Consider the following 19,749-nt stretch of genomic DNA (forward strand, 5'->3'; position numbering starts at 1 on the left):
TACTTGGACTGAGAAGAGCCAACAGCACAGCTGTAAGAATGTGAGTGAGAGAATACTCCTGTTGAATGAGGAGCATCGGCCACGTAGCATTTTCTTGGTTGCCTGCAGGCTAGGGGCTGCTTTCAATTGTAGTAGAGTGCCCAGGCGTCCCATATTTGCCGGGACAGTCCTGGTTTTTTACCAGCTATCCCACAAGATTTCAGCAAATTTGTCTAACATCATGGTTTTTAGAGCAGGTTGATGGGAAACAGTTAAAGGCACTTTTTAGGTGTTCCAAAGCAGGGCTAGTTAGTAGCTGTTATAAGTAAGCAATTTAGTTTACAGGTTTGATGCTGGTTTTAAAAATTACAAATTTATTTATTTTCTTAGTGTCTCTTCTGTGTTTCTATGTTGGTGAGGACTGTCACTCTTTGCTGCTGCTCCTTTGATTGTAAACATGTAGTCCTTCTTCTATGTTTGCTAAATGTCCCAGTGTTTGGTTCTCAAGATGTGCGAACACCAAAATGAAGCTGTTCCCCCTATGTGTACTGTGATGATGGAAGGGGTGACAGGCCCTGCCCTGATCGACACGGGCCATCCATTAAAATCATGGATATATGACAGTTCGAGGATTCGCAACCTCCACCCTCCCCGTCTCCCTCCCTCCGGCGCAGACTGCTAAAACCAAGATATTTGCTTATGGCAGTAGGTGTCCACTGCCTTTGGCTGGAGTCATTGATGTGGTAGTGGCAAACGGCAGCCGCAGGGTGTGGGCCTAATTCCTAGTCATGAAGGAGGGGACAGGCACCCTCCTTGGATGTCCCACTGCAGAGGACCTCGGGCTGGTGTTGTTAACCCAGCACGTCCACACCAAGCAAGTGGAGGCAGTCATGAATGACTTTCCAGAGCTGTTCCAGGGCCTCAGCTGCTTGAAGGATACATAGGTCAGACTGCACATTACCGGCCGCATGACTGTTGCCTCTGCGCCACCAGCGAGTCCCCTTCCATCTGCGGCCCTTGGTGGAGGGAGAACTATGAAAGCTAGAGCAGCTGGCCATAATTGAGGAAGTGACTGGACCAACCCTGTGGGTCTCCCTATTGGTTGTGGTACCCAAACCCAGACAGCTAGTAGCCCTCCGCCCCGGTGTGGGCATGCTTCTCCTGAAAATGTCGATCTGCTGAGAGGATCATCTCATGCCAACAATGGATGACATAATCTTGCACCCCAACGCTGTGCACTCATTCTCCAAGCTGGACCTCAACAAGGGGTACCACCAGCTCGACCTGGACCCTGTCTGCATCTACATCACAACTTCCTCTATGCATCCTCGAGGAAGGCGATACAAATGCCTGAACTTTGGCATCTCCTTAACTGGCGAGGTCTTCCAGAACACAATTTGGGAGGAGCTAACCAGACTGGCAGGGGTTCTTAATATCAGTGATGATATTCTAAGATACTCCAACATGCTGGAAGAGCACCACAGACAACTGAGCAACAGTAGCTAGCCTTGCAGACTGTGGCCTCATGCGAAATCAACAAAAATGCACATTCCTCGAGCAGACTATTGAGTTCTTCTGACTCATTTTCTAAAAGGACGGCCTACAGGTGAACCAAAGGGAAGCAGAGGCAATCCGAAAGGCACTGGTGCCCTAAAATTTGTCAGCGGTTCAGAGCTTTCTGGACATGACCAACTACTGTGGGTGGTCAGGGCCGGACTGGGAACCAAAACCGGCCCTGGCAAAGTGCTCAGCCGGCCCCCCCTCCTCCCCCTTAGGGAGGGGGGGGGGGGGGGATGCCACCAAGCTCTTTACCAGGGCCGCTTTTCCGCCGAATTTGTTACAGGGCCGATTTTGCAGCTTTGCTGCAAAAACGGCCCTGTCACAAAAACGGCCCCCAGGGGCCCAAAAACGGCCCCGACCCTTGCGGCCGACCGGGGAATTGCCCGGTGCCCGCAACGGTCAGTCCGGGCCTGTGGGTGGTACATATCAAATCTGGCCCCATCTCAGAACCCCTGAGGGACCTCTTAAAGGCCAACACAACATGGCAGTGGCTTGCCAAAGTGGATGTAGCATTCCGGAACGTGAGAGACGCTTTGCTAAAGGATGCAACTATGGAGTACTACTTCCCTTACCGTAACACAGAGCTGGAGGTGGATGCCTTCTTCGTTGGGCTGGGAGCAATGCTGCTGCAAGAAAAGAGTCATGGAATTGGGTCCCCATGGCCTACGCCAGTCAGGCCTTGACAGGTACCAAGTCCCAGTACACCCAAATAGAAAGTGAGGCGTTGGCAATTCAGAGGAGCTGTTGCCGATTCCATCTCTACATTTGTAGGAGACTGTTTTGGGTCATCACCAAACCGAAGCCGCTGGTCCTACGATTCGTGGTAACCTCACGTAACCCACCACTGAAAATTGAGTGATGGGCTATCAAGCTACAGATCTACAACTCTGAAGTCACACACTGGCCAGGGGCCACCACCCAGCCGACTTCTTATCGCGACACCGACAAGTCGGTGAGGTTGCGGCATGGGATGAGGACGAGTACTTCGTCCCCATGGTTGTGCAAGGCACATACTTCTTGGCGAGGACATTGTAAAAGATTGAGATAGCCACCTGCTCAAATGCATGCCTGAAGAAGGCGAAGGAAGTGCTATGTCTCAAAGCATGGAAAGACTTTATGGATGGTACCAAGGGATGGAACCACCCAAAAAAGCTAATCATAACGCCGCTGTGCAGCACTTGCACTATGAGCTAAGCCACGCCACCGATGGACTCCTGCTGTGGGGGCACCGCATTATCCCGAGAGCCCAGTGGAACATGGAGGTTGATTTGGCACACCATGGTCTCCAAGGAATGGCCAAGGCCAAAGGTGACTTAGGAGAAAGGTTTGGTTTCCTAGAATGGATGTCATGGTTGATGACGCTGTGTGTCGATGCCACCCTTGCCAGCTCACCGGAGAGCAGAGAAAGCAGGCACCTGTTATCACAGAAGAATTCCACCACCACATGTATGCTCACCTGAGCATGGACTTCATGAGTTTCCAAACAGGAGAGCCACAGTTGTTTTCATCAATGCCACTCTAAGTACCCAGTGGCTAAAGTGGTTGAACTGTGTTCAGGAAGAGAAAGCCTCTGATGGAGAAAACGTTCATCCTGTTCCACTTTCCAGAAGAAGGCAAGACCGACCATGGTCCAACATTCCAAGGCCAGGACTTTGGCAGATAATTCAAGAACCTGGGTGCACGGCTTAGGAAAATCATGCTGCAGTGGACCCTCAATAAAGCACTGAGTGAGGATAGGGGTCAAACAAGTAGATGACCTCAAAGAATGCCTCCATCCATTTCTGAGGGCCTACTGGCAAACGCTGTGCAGCACCCATCAGGAGATCTACCCCGGTGGATCTCATGCTAAGGCCGCCTACAGCAGATAGCATCCCCACCAGTCTTCGATGGCAATCGCTCACGATGGCAACCGCTCACGATGGTCCCCAAGTCGGTACAAAGGAAGCAGAAGGCCATCAATGATCAGGCCAACGGGGCCTGTGGAACCTCTGCCCCAAACCTTCATGTTGGAGATGTGGTTTTCATCAAAGATTGCCCCCCTGGCAACAAGTTCCGAACACCATTTGAGAGGAAACCATGGCAAGTCGCCAAGATCCAGGGGATCATGGTCACCGCTGCCCGAAGGCGCAGGTCCCTGAGAGTCCTGAACCGGGAGGCCCAACAACAACCCGAAGGACCCGGGGAGGAGGTCTCCTCCGACCCTGAGCAGCAGCAGGAAGGCGTTCCTGAAGGACGAGAGAGAGAGAGAGAGGAAGGGATGAAGGGAGAGAGAGGGGAAGGAAGGAAGAGAGAGGAAGGAAGGGAGAGAGAGAGAGGGGTAAAGGTCGGGAGAGGGAGGAAGGAAGGAAGAGAGAGGAAGGAAGAGAGAGGAAGGAAGGAAGAGAGAGGAAGGAAGAGAGAGAGAGGAAGGAAGAGAGAGGAAGGAAGGAAGAGAGAGGAAGGAAGGAAGAGAGAGGAAGGAAGGAAGAGAGAGGAAGGAAGAGAGAGGAAGGAAGGAAGAGAGAGGAAGGAAGGAAGAGAGAGGAAGGAAGGAAGAGAGAGGAAGGAAGGAAGAGAGAGGAAGGAATGAAGGACGAGAGGAAGGAAGGAAGGAAGGAAGAGAGAGGAAGGAAGGAAGAGAGAGGAAGGAAGGAAGAGAGGGAGGAAGGAAGGAAGAGAGGAAGGAAGGAAGAGAGGAAGGAAGAGAGAGGAAGAAAGGGGGAGAGCGAGAGGGATGAAAGGGGGAGAGAGAGAAATGGAGAGAGATACAGATTGAGAGGGAGGGGGAGGGGGCGAGAGCGAGGGAGCAGGAGAGTGAAAGGGAGGAGAGAGAGGGGTGGAGAGAGAAAGGGTGAAATTGAGGGAGGAAGAGAGAGAGAAAGGGATGGAGGGAGAAAGGGAGGGAGCGAGAGGAAAGGGGAGAGCGAGAACAGTTCAGCAGGGCAGTCTGAGCAGGGGGAGTGCAATAACCAAAACCCAAGGCGCGAGTTCGCGCTATTTAAAAACAACAGTAACAAAAAATGTTAATACATGGTAAGCAAATAAACTGAGGGAGGGAGGGATGGAGAGTGCCACCGGGCCTCTACCTCTATGTGACGTGCATCCACGTCTCGCGCACTCCGGGGCGGGGAAGATAAATAAACGGGATGTGGACTGTTCCAAGGCCACTCCCAGATAGTAAATGACCTGTCCACTAATTGCATATATGGTGCTCTAGGGGCCTCGTCACCACAGTCCCGTCACATGCCCAGTCCGGGTTACCATAGGTTAACACGGACCAGCGCCACTTCCTCATTCTGCACTTTCTGAGCACTTTGTCGTCTTATAGGCAGTAAAGACTGCTCTAGAACCTACGGGCACTGCGCCGCTCTAGCAAGTGAGCCGGGGACACCGAGAAACAGGAAGTACCCCTGCCCGTCACGTGCCACGTCCTTTTAAAGAGCCCGGCGTGCCCCGTGCCTTCCCTCGAGGCAAGGTTGTGCTTCCTGGGAGCACATTCAGCTCCTGTCCTTGGGAGGAAGGACAGACCGGGGAGGGGGAGCCAGACAGATGGGCGGGCAGAGATCGGCCACGGTAAGACTGAAGGGGAGGCAGGTAAAAAGAGAGAGAACAAAAACAGGGAGACCAGGAAAGAAAGGAGGCGGAGAGGGGTGGGGGGTCGTGTGAGGGGGCAGCCAGCGCACAGCTGTGAGGAATGGTGGAACGAGGGGCAAAATTGAGGAGGGGGTGTTGGGGGAGCTTGATGTGGGGGGTAGGGATGCTTATGGGAGATAGATGGGACCTAAGCGGAAGAAGCAGCAGCCAGAGCAGAAATAGGAGCTGCCAGGGGGAGAGAGAGGGAGGAGGTGGGCGACAGACAGGTACAGGGGAGGGATGACGGGCCCGGAAGGGGAATAGACAGCACTGGAGGTGGGGGGAGAGCACCGCCTGCACAAGAGTAGAAAAGGCGGGGTGTGGGGACCGACAGGGAAACAGGCACGGGACAAACATGGAAGAGAATGAGGCCAAGCGGCAGGGAGGGAGTACACGGGGCGGGGATAGGTAGAGATGGGTAGAATGATGGCGGGCAGATAGGCGGGATACCAGTAGCATTGAAGCGAGAGAGGACAGCGGACACGAAGGGAGATGGACAGGTGCGAGGACAGTCTGGAGGGGGAGGGGGAAGGACTGGTGGGGGCAGCAGAGGATAGACAGGTGCCAGGCGGGAGTGGAGAGGGCGGACAGTGGTCCCAGGAGAGATAAACACAATGGAGGGTGCCTAGAAAGGGGCACAGGGAGGGAGGTAGGGCGGGAAGAAGGGTAAGGTGAAAAGCGGGCAACACACAGAGTGGTGAGAGTCAGATTGAGGGCGAGAGAAGGGGGGTGCTCCCTCGAGCTTCTCAAGGGCCGTGTGGGATGCTGGAACCAGAGAGTGCGACTCCTCGTCAGAGGACGGAAGAACCCGACTTTATAAGAAAACAACTACAAGTACCAGCATGCAACAAGAAATCAGCACGAGATGACCTGCTGCTCACGTCTGATGCTGGACAGCTTCAGACCGCCGACTTCTAGATCACCAGTGCCAATAAAAGCTGCTCTTCCCGCAGTGACCAGCCAGTGGGCAAAAAGAACCGCACACTGCCCTCCGACGCTGCACTGTCACTTACCCCCAGCCCTGTGCCAACACTCCCTTCTGAGAGTGATAGCACTCATCGCTGACACTGTTTGCCTTGCCAAATGGACGCTAAAGTGACACTGCCCTCTAACACTGCCAGCACTCACCTCTGGCACTACACTAACCCTCACTGTTGACACACCACTGGCACTCGCCGCTGGCAAGTTACTCGCACTCAGTGTCATCTTAAGGACTTATGGGGCTGTGGGCAAGATATATTTTGTGGTCCATTTCTCGGAACAACTTTTAATTGTATAACCTAATTTGTACAAATTCAAGCCTGCCTGATGCTAGACAATATTGAATTATACTTAAACGTTCATTAAAATAACCTACAATATTTCTTGCCCAGGGGCAGCAAATTCTTAAAACGACACAGGCTAGTCTGAGACTGAAATAGGCAAAGAAAGGTTCTGACAAAAGTGATAGGGTGAGAAAAAGATTCCCTGTGTGGGGGAGGCATGGCTCAGGGCAATTGTCCACTTTGCCAATGCCTTCAAATGTGTGCACTAACTTTCGATCCTTTGCCAACAATAACTCTGAGACTGTGCAAGCCGCCACCACTGGCAGCCCTCTGGCACTAACCTCTGACCCGGCACCAAATAACAAAATCTATAGTGGGACTGACTATGCACTAGCACTCACCTCCAACAGCAATCTCATCTCTCCTCGCCTTTCACACTCCACAAACTCTCACCAATGACACTAAACAAGCAGTGGCTCCAGACACTGCCCTACCAGTCACACCTGTACCCACCTCAGGCTCACAAGCAGCATTCATGTTTGATCCTGGCTAGAACTCGCCAAAAGGCACCTATCCAGCACTCACTTCTAACACTGTGGGAACGCTCACAAGCCAGCACTGAGCACACCGCACTACCACTAATCTCGGATGGTGCACCGGCACACATGTAACTCCAGATTAGCATGTACGACCGGCACTCGCCTCGGACACCACTCACCACCGACCCCCCATCATTACTGACCTCTGAGACTACACTGGCACTCACTCATGACACTACACAAGAGCTCGGCTCTGTCGAGAATCATCAGAGACGCTTCAATAAAACACCCCATCGAGACTCCACCGTAACTCACCCCCTAGAGCAAAGGGAGGTACCACCTTCCGGCCGCTCTATGAACTTTGAAATGCTGCAATAACCCGAGTTCAGTGGGCCCGGTGCCACTGCACCTACTGCACCAGTGAAAACTACCCCCCACGTCCACAAGCCTTCATATCCAACCATACACTATCATTCTACACTCCACCGGTACTCACCTCCTACTCACCCTCCACTGTCCGTTCATACTCCGCTAGCGCACACCCCCCCCCCCCTCACCCGGCTCCACTAACATTCAGTGTTCACCCAACACCCCCTCCCCTCTTCCAGCACAGCGCCAACATTCACCCAGGAGCTACCCCGGTAATGCTGGCGCACTCACCTCAATGCTTAGCGGCTGTCAGCTCCTAGACTCCAGACTCGAGCAGCTGGGATGAAGGTCGGTCGCACTGTTCAGACACCTCTTTGCTTGGAGTCGCCAGTCTGAGCCCCCCTATTCCACCCTCCGCACTCCGAACCCCAAGTCTGGGTCCCAAGGGGGCTGAGTAACACCAACCTGCGCCCCCTCCCCTGACACCCGCGTCGAGAGCCCCTGGTCCAGCCCCCCTATATCCTAGTCAGAGCCCCTCAAAGTCTGGTCATCTATGAATCAGACCTCCTAGCCTGGGGTCTAGTGCCCCCGTTCGAGCCCCAGCACCCCAAGTCCTATCCGTCAAGTCCCAGGACGTCCAGTCAGACCCCCTCAGTTCCAGAACCGCGCCCTCAGCCCCCTAATCGTAGCATCCGCCAGTCCTGGCTGCTGGTACCCCGCGCCACTTATTCTCTGTATCCTTTGTAGCAACTCTACACACTGCGCGCTGCCGACCCAAACACAGGCGTGACCTCTAACCCTGGCTCCAACCCAGCCCGAGCCCTTGTCCGATGCCCAATCCCCCGGGTCCAACTCCTGTCAGGCGAGTGCCGCCCTCTGAAGACAGATGGCCGCCCCGAGTCTGACAGACACTATGCCCATGGGCGACCTTCACTTCCACCGACTCTGCCCTTCACAGACCCTCCTCGCTAGGCTTGGCTCCGGAGGGTTAGGCGCCTCTTTGTCCACTCAGACGCCTCCCGAGAGCGATGTCACGCGTGTCCAGTGCGATGTCACGCTTATGTCTGGGAAGCGCCTAGAGTCCGTGCGTGACTGTGTCCGGCGGTGCCACCCTGAGCGGCAGGGGCCCTTTCCGGTTCCCGGGCCCCCTCCGTGCCGCCTCGATCACCAGCCCACCTCCGACCCGGCTCCATCTATGCCGGCTCAGCATCCTCTGATGGTCCGGAGGGGAGGAGCGCAAACACCGCAGCATCCTCTTAAAGGGGCTGCGTCACCGGCGGCCGAGGGCGCAGCTGGTTAATGCACCTGCTGCGGAGGACAGTGCTGGAACTGCAGCTTCAACAGCTGTAACTGCCTGGGGGTTGTTATTACACCTACCGCCAGCCAGGAGGACAGCGTCTCACCTGCCGGTTCCAAAAACGGTAACAAAAACGGTAACATGATCCAAGAGCTAATGAACTTCCAGCTGATTGCAGGGGCTGACCTGCAGGTTCTAACCACGGTTAGATAGCTCAGAGGATTAATGCACCTCCAACCGGCTACCGTCACTGCCTGCAGAGTCCATCCACTGGAAGATGGGGGTAGGAGGTGGCATGTAGTCATCTGTTGTGGTTGAGCACGGTGCCTCACCTGCAGGTTCCCACCACGGCAGCAATTACTGAGACAGAGGTGGGGCGTGTCTTGCTTCTGCTGCGGAGGAGGAACGTGCCTGCAAGGCGGGTTACGACCCTTGAGAGATAGCAAAGGAGGATAACGCATCTGCTGCGGAGAACAGTGTCTCACCCGCAAGTTTTATGTAGCGCGAATTGGACCCGAAAGTGTTGGAGCGCTTTACTTGAACACCAATTACATTACACAAGGCAGGGTTGGATTGGGATCAATAATCGGCCTGGGCACACCAAAAAACAGTGGTCCACATAATCTGTAGCTGTCAGTGCGGTGGTGAGAGTGCTGCCGGGCAGTGACGTGGGGAGAGGGAGGGGCACGGTGGGGCGTGGTAAACTATGAAATACAGGTAAGTAAACATATAAATAAATAAATAAAAAGAATTTCGTTGTGCGCACTGCATCGAATTTAGCGATGCAGCGCGCGCAACATTTGCGTATTGCCTTTTGTAAAACACTGCTTCAGCGAAGTTTTATGAAATTAAAGTGGGTGGGGGGGCATGTTTTATTAACTTCACTTAGATAAAAAAAACAATGCACAGATTAGTTCACACTGCTGAGCCACACATGAATGCAAGTGGGGCCACCTCTGCACACGCCCCTCCCCCGCTCAATCAGCATATATTAATGGGCCGGCCCAGCGAGAGAAAGGGGGTGATGCCTCTGCCCATCTGCCTCTAGAAAGGCCACTCAGGCACCCACTGGGCCGCTGGTGGAAATAACCACACAATTAACTGTGGACGATTTTCCCAGCACATCATTTTAATCTATGTTCCAAGTGACCACATAATAAATTATTTTTTGGTTACACTTAGAACTTTTTATACCCCTCACCACCATTTAATTTATCTTCACTACACGCCCTAAAACTCACAAATCCCGCTCCGCAGTAATTCTGGCGTCGCAGCACACTTCTGCCTCTTTAGCGGGGCCCAATGATGAAGCATGTCACCACTAGGTGGTGAGTGAGGGCCTTCCTAACCTACCTAATTGTGGCCGGTTACCCTCTTCTTTTGCTCCTACGTATGGTCCTACATAACCATACAACACTCTTTTGTTGTTTGATCGGCATCACAACAGCACAGACAGCCCCAGGCTGCCCAAAAAAAGCAGCCCACACCTAGAAATCAGCTACCGGCCCTTCGGCCATTTCCCCTGTGCCCGCGTTACCAATCCGCCCCTGACACAAGGACACAATATGCAGGACACATACCTGCCAACTTGCAGAGCAATCTAACCTTGTGAGGTGGGGGCAGGGCCTTGAAGGAGATGGGGCCTCGTGCCAAAAAAGTAACTACCAGAAACTTTTGAACCCCACCCGCCCCAAGCCCCCACCCCAAAAAAAGGGAAAACAATCTTATGGCTGTCGCCCATGCCCTGGGGTGTTTTGCACACCCCTTAATGGACATTGGCAGTTCAGTGTCTTGGAAAACCACTATTTACAGTGGTTTTCTGCTTGTTTTCCCTGCCATGGTGTGATATCGGCTCCTTACCAGGACACCGTGTGAGGGGAGCCGATATTGTGTGTCACAGGGAGGCACTGTGTGAGTTGGCAGATATGCATTCATATTTTGGTAGGCATGGGGAGATTAAGTGATTTGTCCAGACTCGAAGCTGGTTCCCCAGGTTCAAGACCAACAGCTCTGGCCCTTAGAACACATCCTCTCCCTACCAGAGTAAGAATTTGTGCTCTTCTGACAGAGGACAATTTCTGTCCTGCATGTCACACCATCCCATAAAATGAATACAAAACCTGCTGATGAGAAAAGCCACTCTTATGCTGGATCAGACCCACAGATGTAGCCCAGGGGCTGAAGCACCTGGAGATTAAGACAGTGCCTTACCTGCAGTTTATAATCATGTAAGATAAACCACCGGGCTAATGCACAGACAGCGGTGGAGGACAACACCTGAGCTCCCTTTTCAAATCCTTGTAGCACAGTCGCAGAATTAATGTGCATCCTGCTGTTAAACAGTGGTACAGTCAGGGTTTTAAGTGGAATGAAAAATGTGAAGGGGTCTCTAAAAAGGGCTTGGCCTATATAATTTAAGACGTGGCTACAACATTTAAACTAACTTTCTGTGATTTCCATAGAGTGCCACGCCACCCAAACGGTATTTTAGGGTGTCTCTGAGGTTTCTGTTATTACATTCAGATATAAAACACAACTACGGATATACACCTAAAACCAGCCAAGACTATTGGCTTTTTCAATGATTGTCAGCTATTTAGGATAAAGTGCTACATAAGAATAAAATACTGCATGGAAAAAAATAATACAAAAAAGACATCCTGGAAATAGCTAACAGTCGCAAAATTAAGTAAAACGTATAAAATAGAAACAGGAGATAGCTAGCAGTCGCAAAATAAAGTAAAACGTATAAAATATAAACAGGAGCTAAATCGCGTACATGGATTATTAATTTAACGTTTTTTACATGAATTGGTCAGAAATCTATCAGTGTTTTTACCAGTAAGGCTAAAAAGACGATGATATATGGTTCAAGAGGGACCCTCTGCAATGTCCATTTTTTTCAATACTGGTGGGCCGGGCCCACTGAAAGCTCTGAGTATAGTATCCCAAAGGGTTAACACACTTCCGGCTGCAGAGATAGTATGTTAATTTATTTGTACAGCTCAGCTGTCGACAAATACTTGACCTCTTTGCGCTTTGTTTCTTCCTGCATGTTGGACAGGCCGCATGGTCGGGCTGCCCCCCTCCCCGCAATGGGACCTGGACCCTGGCTCCCCCTGCATCCCCAGCCAGAGTCCCCGACAACCACCCGAAGTACACTGCAATCCCTCACCCACAAGACACCAGCTCCGGACCCAGCTGGCCCGGGTCACCATCCACACCACGGCCTCGGCCCAGCCGCCATCTTGGGGCACTACAGCACGAGGCCGCATGGCCTCAACTCGACCCTCACCCTGGGCCCGGCCGGGCCCGACATCGAGGCACCAACCTCCCCCCAGGAGGCAGAGTGACCACTTGGCGAGTCAATGGGAGAAGGAATCGCCAACGGCTCTCCTCCTCCCGGTGTCGATCACCCCAGGCCGCCCTGGGCGCTGGCTCCACCCCCCTGCTGGGTGTCTGGACTCCCTCATCCCGGACCTCCCGGCCCCCCAGGCGCGAGGGTCCGGACATCAAAGGGGACCAGACCTATAACTGGGGCAGGGCCAGACCAGGAAGCCAGTTGTATCCTGGAGTCGAGAGACCCGAGAAGAACTCATCTGTGACTGGCCTGCTGGCGCTGCCGCGGCCCTCTGCCTCGTGAAACCATCGTCTTGGCCTGCTGGCGCTGCCGCGGCCCTCTGCCTCGTGAAACCATCGTCTTGGCCTGCTGGCGCTGCCGCGGCCCTCTGCCTCGTGAAACCATCGTCTTGGCCTGCTGGCGCTGCCGCGGCCCTCTGCCTCGTGAAACCATCGTCTTGGCCTGCTGGCGCTGCCGCGGCCCTCTGCCTCGTGAAACCATCGTCTTGGCCTGCTGGCGCTGCCGCGGCCCTCTGCCTCGTGAAACCATCGACTCGGCCTGCTGGCGCTGCCGCGGCCCTCTGCCTTGTGAGACTATCATCTTGGCCTGCTGGCGCTGCCGCGGCCCGATCCACAGACACTCCAGCTCGAGGATTGTGAGCTCGCCTCTTACCACTACCTGTACCGATCCGGTGCCAAGACTGTCCCGCTACCCCCTTTCCCTACAAAGACTAGAAGTGAGAGGACCCCCGGGTCCGAGATATCCTGTATCGCTGATATCCTTGCCTTACGAACCTTATATAAAGTATTGAACACGACTTGGTGTGGTGCCTGTTTGTGGGGAGGGAGGTAACTTGTCTGTACGATCGCCGGAGACGGTCCCCCTCGGGGATCTCTCCCTCAGTCCCCGGCCGACCCTCTGGGTCCCCGTCTAACATTGGTGGCCAGCGACGGGATCCGAACCTACGCATAATCGTACAGAAAGTCACTCGACCCACGGCACACGACCACCATGACAACAGAGAGCGGAACGACGGAGAAATTCCAGATGGAAAAATTAGAAGACTACAACCACCGAGAACTGAAGCAATATTGCATAGAACTTGGTCTCCCAACCACAGGTCTGAGCACGAAGGAAGACTTCAAACGAGCCCTAGAAGCTTGGGCGGAAACAGGTACGGCCGTACCCCGAACACAAACAACCGAAGAAAGAAGAGCGGGTCTCTCCCTGGAAGAGATCCGAGAAAGAGAAAAAAGCAGACTCCACGAGTTAGAACTAGCCCGACTTCGCTTGGATGGGGAACTCAAGCTGGCGGAACAAAAAATAACTCTGGAACACTTACGACTCCGAGAGGAGCGAGAAGAGAAGCAAAAACAGAGAGAGCTAGAGGAAAAGAAACTAGCGTACGAACATGAGCGCAATCTCAAAGAACTGGAGATCCAGAAACAGAATAAAGACCTCGGGCTCCCCGAACGACCGACCCTGCCTGCCTCTACCGAGCCCAAGGTTCACATCCCCAAAGATGTCATCCGGGAATACCACAAGAACGATGATATACAGCAGTGGTTTAAAGCCTATGAGGTGGCAATGACCTCCCACCGGATTCCCCGAAGCGACTGGGGAGCCGGATTATGGGGGAGGTTTGTCAACGAAGGGCGGGACGCCCTGCTGCAACTCCCGGACCAGCTGATGACATCCTACGACCACATGAAGGCCGCCCTCCTCACTCGATACGGGCTCACACCCGAGATGTACCGCCAACGGTTCCGCGACTGCAAACGGATTCCGGGTACAACCTGGGTGGAGTACGTGAACTTCTTTAGCCGAGCCTTCGAGGGGTGGATCAAGGGCAACAAAGTGACCACCTACGAACAACTCTTTGACCTTATCGTATGGGAACACCTGTCGAACAACTGCTTCGTGGAGCTCCGCCAACACCTCTTGGACAGTAAGCTAACCGAACCTCGACAACTCGCCGCCGAAGCCGACCGGTGGGAAAGCACCCGAGTTGGCCGGAACGGACCCAGCGAATCATCCAGACCGTACCCAGGGCCCCATCGCCCCCGAGGAGGAGGAGGAGGCCAGAGTCGGGGGAGAGACCCCGGCCCCTCGTCACCCCCCAGGAGCCCCTCGACCCCGGTCGGCCGAGGAAGCCCTGCCATCCGGGCCAGTTTTCGGGCCCACGTTATGTGCCACAGACGCCTGCGACCCGGCCACTACGCCAGTGATCCCAACTGCCCAAAGAATCCGAACACTACCCCCCGCCAGGTCGCAGCGGCCGCCCTAGGGGAAGAACTAGTCCCGGAAGACCAAGAAGAGTACGAGACCGACCCCTCTGAATGGGCTCCCGCCGCCATGGCACTGGCCTGCTTAGGGGAGAGAGAGATGATTCCGCGGGCCCCCCTTCCCGCCAACACGCAGAAGTACAGTCAATGGGTCAACATTAATGGCCGCCGGGCGGGAGCCCTCCGCGACACCGGGGCCAGTGTAACGGCGGTCCGACGCCATCTCGTCACTCCAGACCAAATCCTGCCGAACATTCTCTGCCCTGTCCGCTCAGCAGACAATTCCGAAAGCCTGTGCCACATGGCCTGCGTCCCCTTCGAGTGGGGGGGAGTAACGGGGATGTTAAAGGTGACTGTCCGCGATGATGCCCCCGTGGATTGCCTCCTAGGAAACGACCTCGAAAGCTCTCCCTGGGCAGCTGTCGAACGGAGGGAACACCTGGGGATGCTCGGCCTCCCCGAATGGGTCTGCGTCACGACCCGGTCCATGACCGCCCGCGCGGTCCCCAGTCTAGAAGAGCCCGAGTGGCCGGAACCTCCTCCCGCGCTCATCCCAGAGGAGGCCGCCCCAGAAGCCAGTCCCTCGACCCAAACAGAAGAAGGATCCGACCAGCTTCGGGACGTCCCTGACCTGGCACAATGGCGTCAGGAGGGAGGCCCCACTCAGGAACAATTCCGGGCCGAACAGAAAACATGTCCCTCTCTCGAAGGACTCCGGCAGCAAGCCCTGGCCCAGAGCACAGGGGATACCTCGGGGGCCCACTGGATCTACTGGGACCAAGACCTGCTCTACAGCGAGCAGAAAATTGCAGAACTAGGAGCCAGTCGGGTGCTGGTGGTGCCCCTTCGCTTCCGAGACTTCCTCCTGAACTTAGCCCACGATGTCCCCCTTGCCGGACACCTGGGACAGGATAAAACCTACGACCGCCTGGTGACCCATTTTTTCTGGCCCCAAATGCGAAAGGATGTCACCAACCACTGCAAGGCCTGCCCCACCTGCCAGGCCAGCGGAAAAAGTGGCCGAAAAATCAAAGCACCTTTACAACCCTTTCCGGTCGTCACCACCCCGTTTGAACGAGTGGGAATAGACATTGTGGGGCCCCTCGACCCTCGAACAGCCCAAGGACACCGGTTCATCCTGGTCCTAGTAGACCACGCCACCCGCTACCCCGAGGCCATCCCTCTTCGGACTGTGACGGCCCCCGTGGTGGGCCGAGCTCTGATGGGGATCTTCTCCTGGGTGGGGTTCCCCCGGGAGGTCGTCAGTGACAGGGGCACGAACTTTATCTCCAAATATATGAAGTCTCTCTGGCAACAATGCGGGGTCACCTACAAATTCACGACCCCCTATCACCCGCAAGGAAACGGACTGGTTGAGAGGTTCAACCGCACCCTCAAAGGAATGATTATGGGCCTAGAAGAACCCCTTCGACGCCAGTGGGACGTGCTACTTCCATGCCTCCTGTTTGCCTATCGGGAGGTCCCGCAGAAATCCCTCGGTTTCAGCCCATTTGAACTCCTGTACGGGCACCCCGTCCGGGGCCCCCTCAGCCTAGTCAAGGAAGGTTGGGAGCAGCCCCCCCAGAAAACTCCCCCGGACATCTACAGGTACCTCCTGGCTCTCCGCAACCAGACCCGGCGGTTCCGAGACACCGCCAAAGCCAATCTCGAGGCCAGTCAGGAGGACATGAAGAGGTGGTACGATCAGCACACGTCCTCCATTGAGTTCGAACCAGGACAACAGGTCTGGGTGATGTCCCCGGTTGAACCCTGTGCACTCCAAGACAGATGGTCCGGGCCCTTCAAGGTGATCGAACGCAAGGGGCCCGTCACCTATTTAATCGACATGGAGACTGCCCGGAACCCCCTACGGGTCCTCCATGCCAACAGGCTCAAACCCCATTTTGTGCGATCCGAACTCAGCCTCCTGATGGCTACCGATAATGGGACAGAAGAAGACTCCGAACCCCTTCCGGACTTACTGAGGGTCCTCGAACGGGATGGCTCAGTGGAAGGGGTCCAGCTCTCCGAGGCCCTGTCCCCGGAGCAACGCCAAGACTGCCAAACGCTCCTGAGGCGGTTCGCCTCCCTGTTCTCCCTCACCCCCGGAGTCACCCCCTGGTGCCTTCACGATGTGGACACCGGGGACAGCCCTCCTATTCGACACCGGGCGTACCGCGTACCCGATCGGGTGCGCAACTGCATCCAGACCGAGGTGTCCAAAATGCTGACCCTGGGAGTGATCGAACCCTCAGCCAGCCCCTGGGCGAGCCCAGTCGTCCTGGTTCCCAAAGCAGCCGCCCCGGGCGTTGCCCCTGAGCTCCGGTTCTGCGTGGACTATCGGGGGCTGAATGCAGTTACCAGGACCGACGCTCATCCCATCCCCCGGGCAGATGAGCTAATTGACCGGATGGGGGCCGCCCGCTACCTGAGCATCTTCGACCTAACAGCGGGCTACTGGCAGATCGCCCTCACCCCTAGGGCCCAAGAACGTTCCGCCTTCTCTACCCCGGACGGGCACTACCACTTTAAAGTAATGCCCTTCGGCATGAAAAACGCCCCGGCAACGTTCCAACGGCTGGTAAACCAGGTACTGGCGGGCCTGGAAGACTTCAGCGCCGCCTACCTGGACGACATTGCTGTGTACAGCCACCAGTGGACCGACCACCTCCGCCACCTGCGGGAGGTTCTACACGCCCTCCAGCAAGCCGGGCTCACCATCAAGGCCAGCAAGTGCCAGGTTGGCCAAGGGTCCGTGACCTACCTGGGACACCAAGTGGGAAGCGGGCTGGTGGCCCCTCTCCAACTCAAGATTGCTGCCATCCAGGCCTGGCGACCCCCTACGACCCAAACGGAGGTCCGGGCCTTCCTGGGGCTCACCGGATACTACCGGCGGTTCGTGAAGGACTATGGCAGCATCATGGGGCCCCTCACAGAGCTCACCTCCAAGAAGGGCCCCAAAACCGTCAACTGGACCCCGGACTGCCAATCGGCCTTCGAGAGACTGAAGGCCGCCATGTGCACGGCCCCCGTGCTCCAGGCTCCCGACTACAGCCGGGAATTCATTGTGCAGACGGACGCCTCCGATCATGGTGTGGGGGCCGTCCTCTCCCAACTCAACGCCGAAGGGGTCGACCAACCAGTGGCCTACATCAGCAGACGCCTGCTGCCCCGAGAACAGCGCTGGAGCACCATTGAGAGGGAGGCCTTCGCCGTAGTCTGGGCACTCAAGAAGCTCCGGCCCTACCTCTTCGGCACCCACTTCCGGGTGCAAACAGACCACCGACCCCTGCAATGGCTGATGCAAATGCGGGGGGAGAACCCGAAGCTGTTGCGCTGGTCCATCTCCCTGCAGGGGATGGACTTCACGGTAGAACATCGTCCAGGCCAGGACCACGCCAACGCCGACGGCCTGTCACGCTTTTTCCGCCTCAGCGAGGAGATTCCCCAGGAAGATGGCTGACTCTCCCCGCCTTCAGCTGGGGGGGACGCATGTTGGACAGGCCGCATGGTCGGGCTGCCCCCCTCCCCGCAATGGGACCTGGACCCTGGCTCCCCCTGCATCCCCAGCCAGAGTCCCCGACAACCACCCGAAGTACACTGCAATCCCTCACCCACAAGACACCAGCTCCGGACCCAGCTGGCCCGGGTCACCATCCACACCACGGCCTCGGCCCAGCCGCCATCTTGGGGCACTACAGCACGAGGCCGCATGGCCTCAACTCGACCCTCACCCTGGGCCCGGCCGGGCCCGACATCGAGGCACCAACCTCCCCCCAGGAGGCAGAGTGACCACTTGGCGAGTCAATGGGAGAAGGAATCGCCAACGGCTCTCCTCCGCCCGGTGTCGATCACCCCAGGCCGCCCTGGGCGCTGGCTCCACCCCCCTGCTGGGTGTCTGGACTCCCTCATCCCGGACCTCCCGGCCCCCCAGGCGCGAGGGTCCGGACATCAAAGGGGACCAGACCTATAACTGGGGCAGGGCCAGACCAGGAAGCCAGTTGTATCCTGGAGTCGAGAGACCCGAGAAGAACTCATCTGTGACTGGCCTGCTGGCGCTGCCGCGGCCCTCTGCCTCGTGAAACCATCGTCTTGGCCTGCTGGCGCTGCCGCGGCCCTCTGCCTCGTGAAACCATCGTCTTGGCCTGCTGGCGCTGCCGCGGCCCTCTGCCTCGTGAAACCATCGTCTTGGCCTGCTGGCGCTGCCGCGGCCCTCTGCCTCGTGAAACCATCGTCTTGGCCTGCTGGCGCTGCCGCGGCCCTCTGCCTCGTGAAACCATCGTCTTGGCCTGCTGGCGCTGCCGCGGCCCTCTGCCTCGTGAAACCATCGACTCGGCCTGCTGGCGCTGCCGCGGCCCTCTGCCTTGTGAGACTATCATCTTGGCCTGCTGGCGCTGCCGCGGCCCGATCCACAGACACTCCAGCTCGAGGATTGTGAGCTCGCCTCTTACCACTACCTGTACCGATCCGGTGCCAAGACTGTCCCGCTACCCCCTTTCCCTACAAAGACTAGAAGTGAGAGGACCCCCGGGTCCGAGATATCCTGTATCGCTGATATCCTTGCCTTACGAACCTTATATAAAGTATTGAACTCGACTTGGTGTGGTGCCTGTTTGTGGGGAGGGAGGTAACTTGTCTGTACGATCGCCGGAGACGGTCCCCCTCGGGGATCTCTCCCTCAGTCCCCGGCCGACCCTCTGGGTCCCCGTCTAACACTGCAGTTCCGGAGGTAGTTCTCAACCAGGGGTTACACCCCCCTAATATATGTATTCTGTAGTAAATAGTTGGGTATAAGCGCCTTTAAGTCGGGTATGGTGCGCTGTTGGATTTCACCTGGGATTTTTACATACACATGCAGACAAAAACCCACACACTCTTGTCGCTATTTAAAAGGTCTTAAAACAATTATTTTCCAAACTATTAAAGTTATACGTACCTCCTCACAATCGGTACTCCCCATCCTTCCTACTGCTCCTTCAGGATCCCCCCTTCTGCCCTTATTCTCCTGTAATGTATTTTAACCTGTGTGATTGTTGGAAAATCTGAACCTTACCACCCCTCCTCCCAATCTTACTGAGATAACCCCCCCCTGTTCTCAACAGGGTTTCAATCTCAAGCATCATTTATGAGGGTGGGTGAGTTATAAGGCATGGACGCTATCCTGATGTAGGTGTTCATTACAGGGAAGAGGGTCGTTTTGTGACCGCCCACACTCACCCCTGTGAAGGTCAAGTGACTTCTGGGTTGCCTCTGTGTAGTCATTCGCAGCGTGGGTGGGGATTGGGGATTTTGGTTGTCGAGGCCCTGCAGCCATGGCAGGGCTGTTGGGAGTTTTACCACCAAACCGGTCCCAGGATGCCTGTTTCTGTTCCAGGGAGGACCCGGCTTGGCAGTTTGGTCTGGACTGTTCCCATAAGGAAAAGGGTCAAGACTGATTTGCATATGGCCGGGTCCACACTGGGGTGGCATAGTGAGCAAAAGAACAATGAATTTAAGCCAGATC

The 19,749-nt window shown here is 55.7% G+C and overlaps 1 protein-coding gene across 3 annotated transcripts in view; it reads right to left on the bottom strand.

The window, feature by feature from the left end:
* The window catches only part of ABCG4 (ATP binding cassette subfamily G member 4), a 252,361-nt gene extending 243,822 nt beyond the window's left edge, over positions 1 to 8,539 (bottom strand). The window contains exon 1 of one of the 3 annotated variants that reach the window (XM_078682187.1): positions 7,616 to 8,539. The gene's annotated coding sequence lies outside the window, so the exon portion shown is untranslated. The remainder of the gene's footprint in view (positions 1 to 7,615) is intronic. The other 2 variants (XM_078682188.1, XM_078682189.1) reach the window with 2 other exon arrangements.
* Positions 8,540 to 19,749: the final 11,210 nt, after the last annotated feature.

The sequence above is a fragment of the Lissotriton helveticus genome, chromosome 3_1 (assembly GCF_964261635.1).
Source record: "Lissotriton helveticus chromosome 3_1, aLisHel1.1, whole genome shotgun sequence".
Classification (NCBI taxonomy): domain Eukaryota; kingdom Metazoa; phylum Chordata; class Amphibia; order Caudata; family Salamandridae; genus Lissotriton; species Lissotriton helveticus.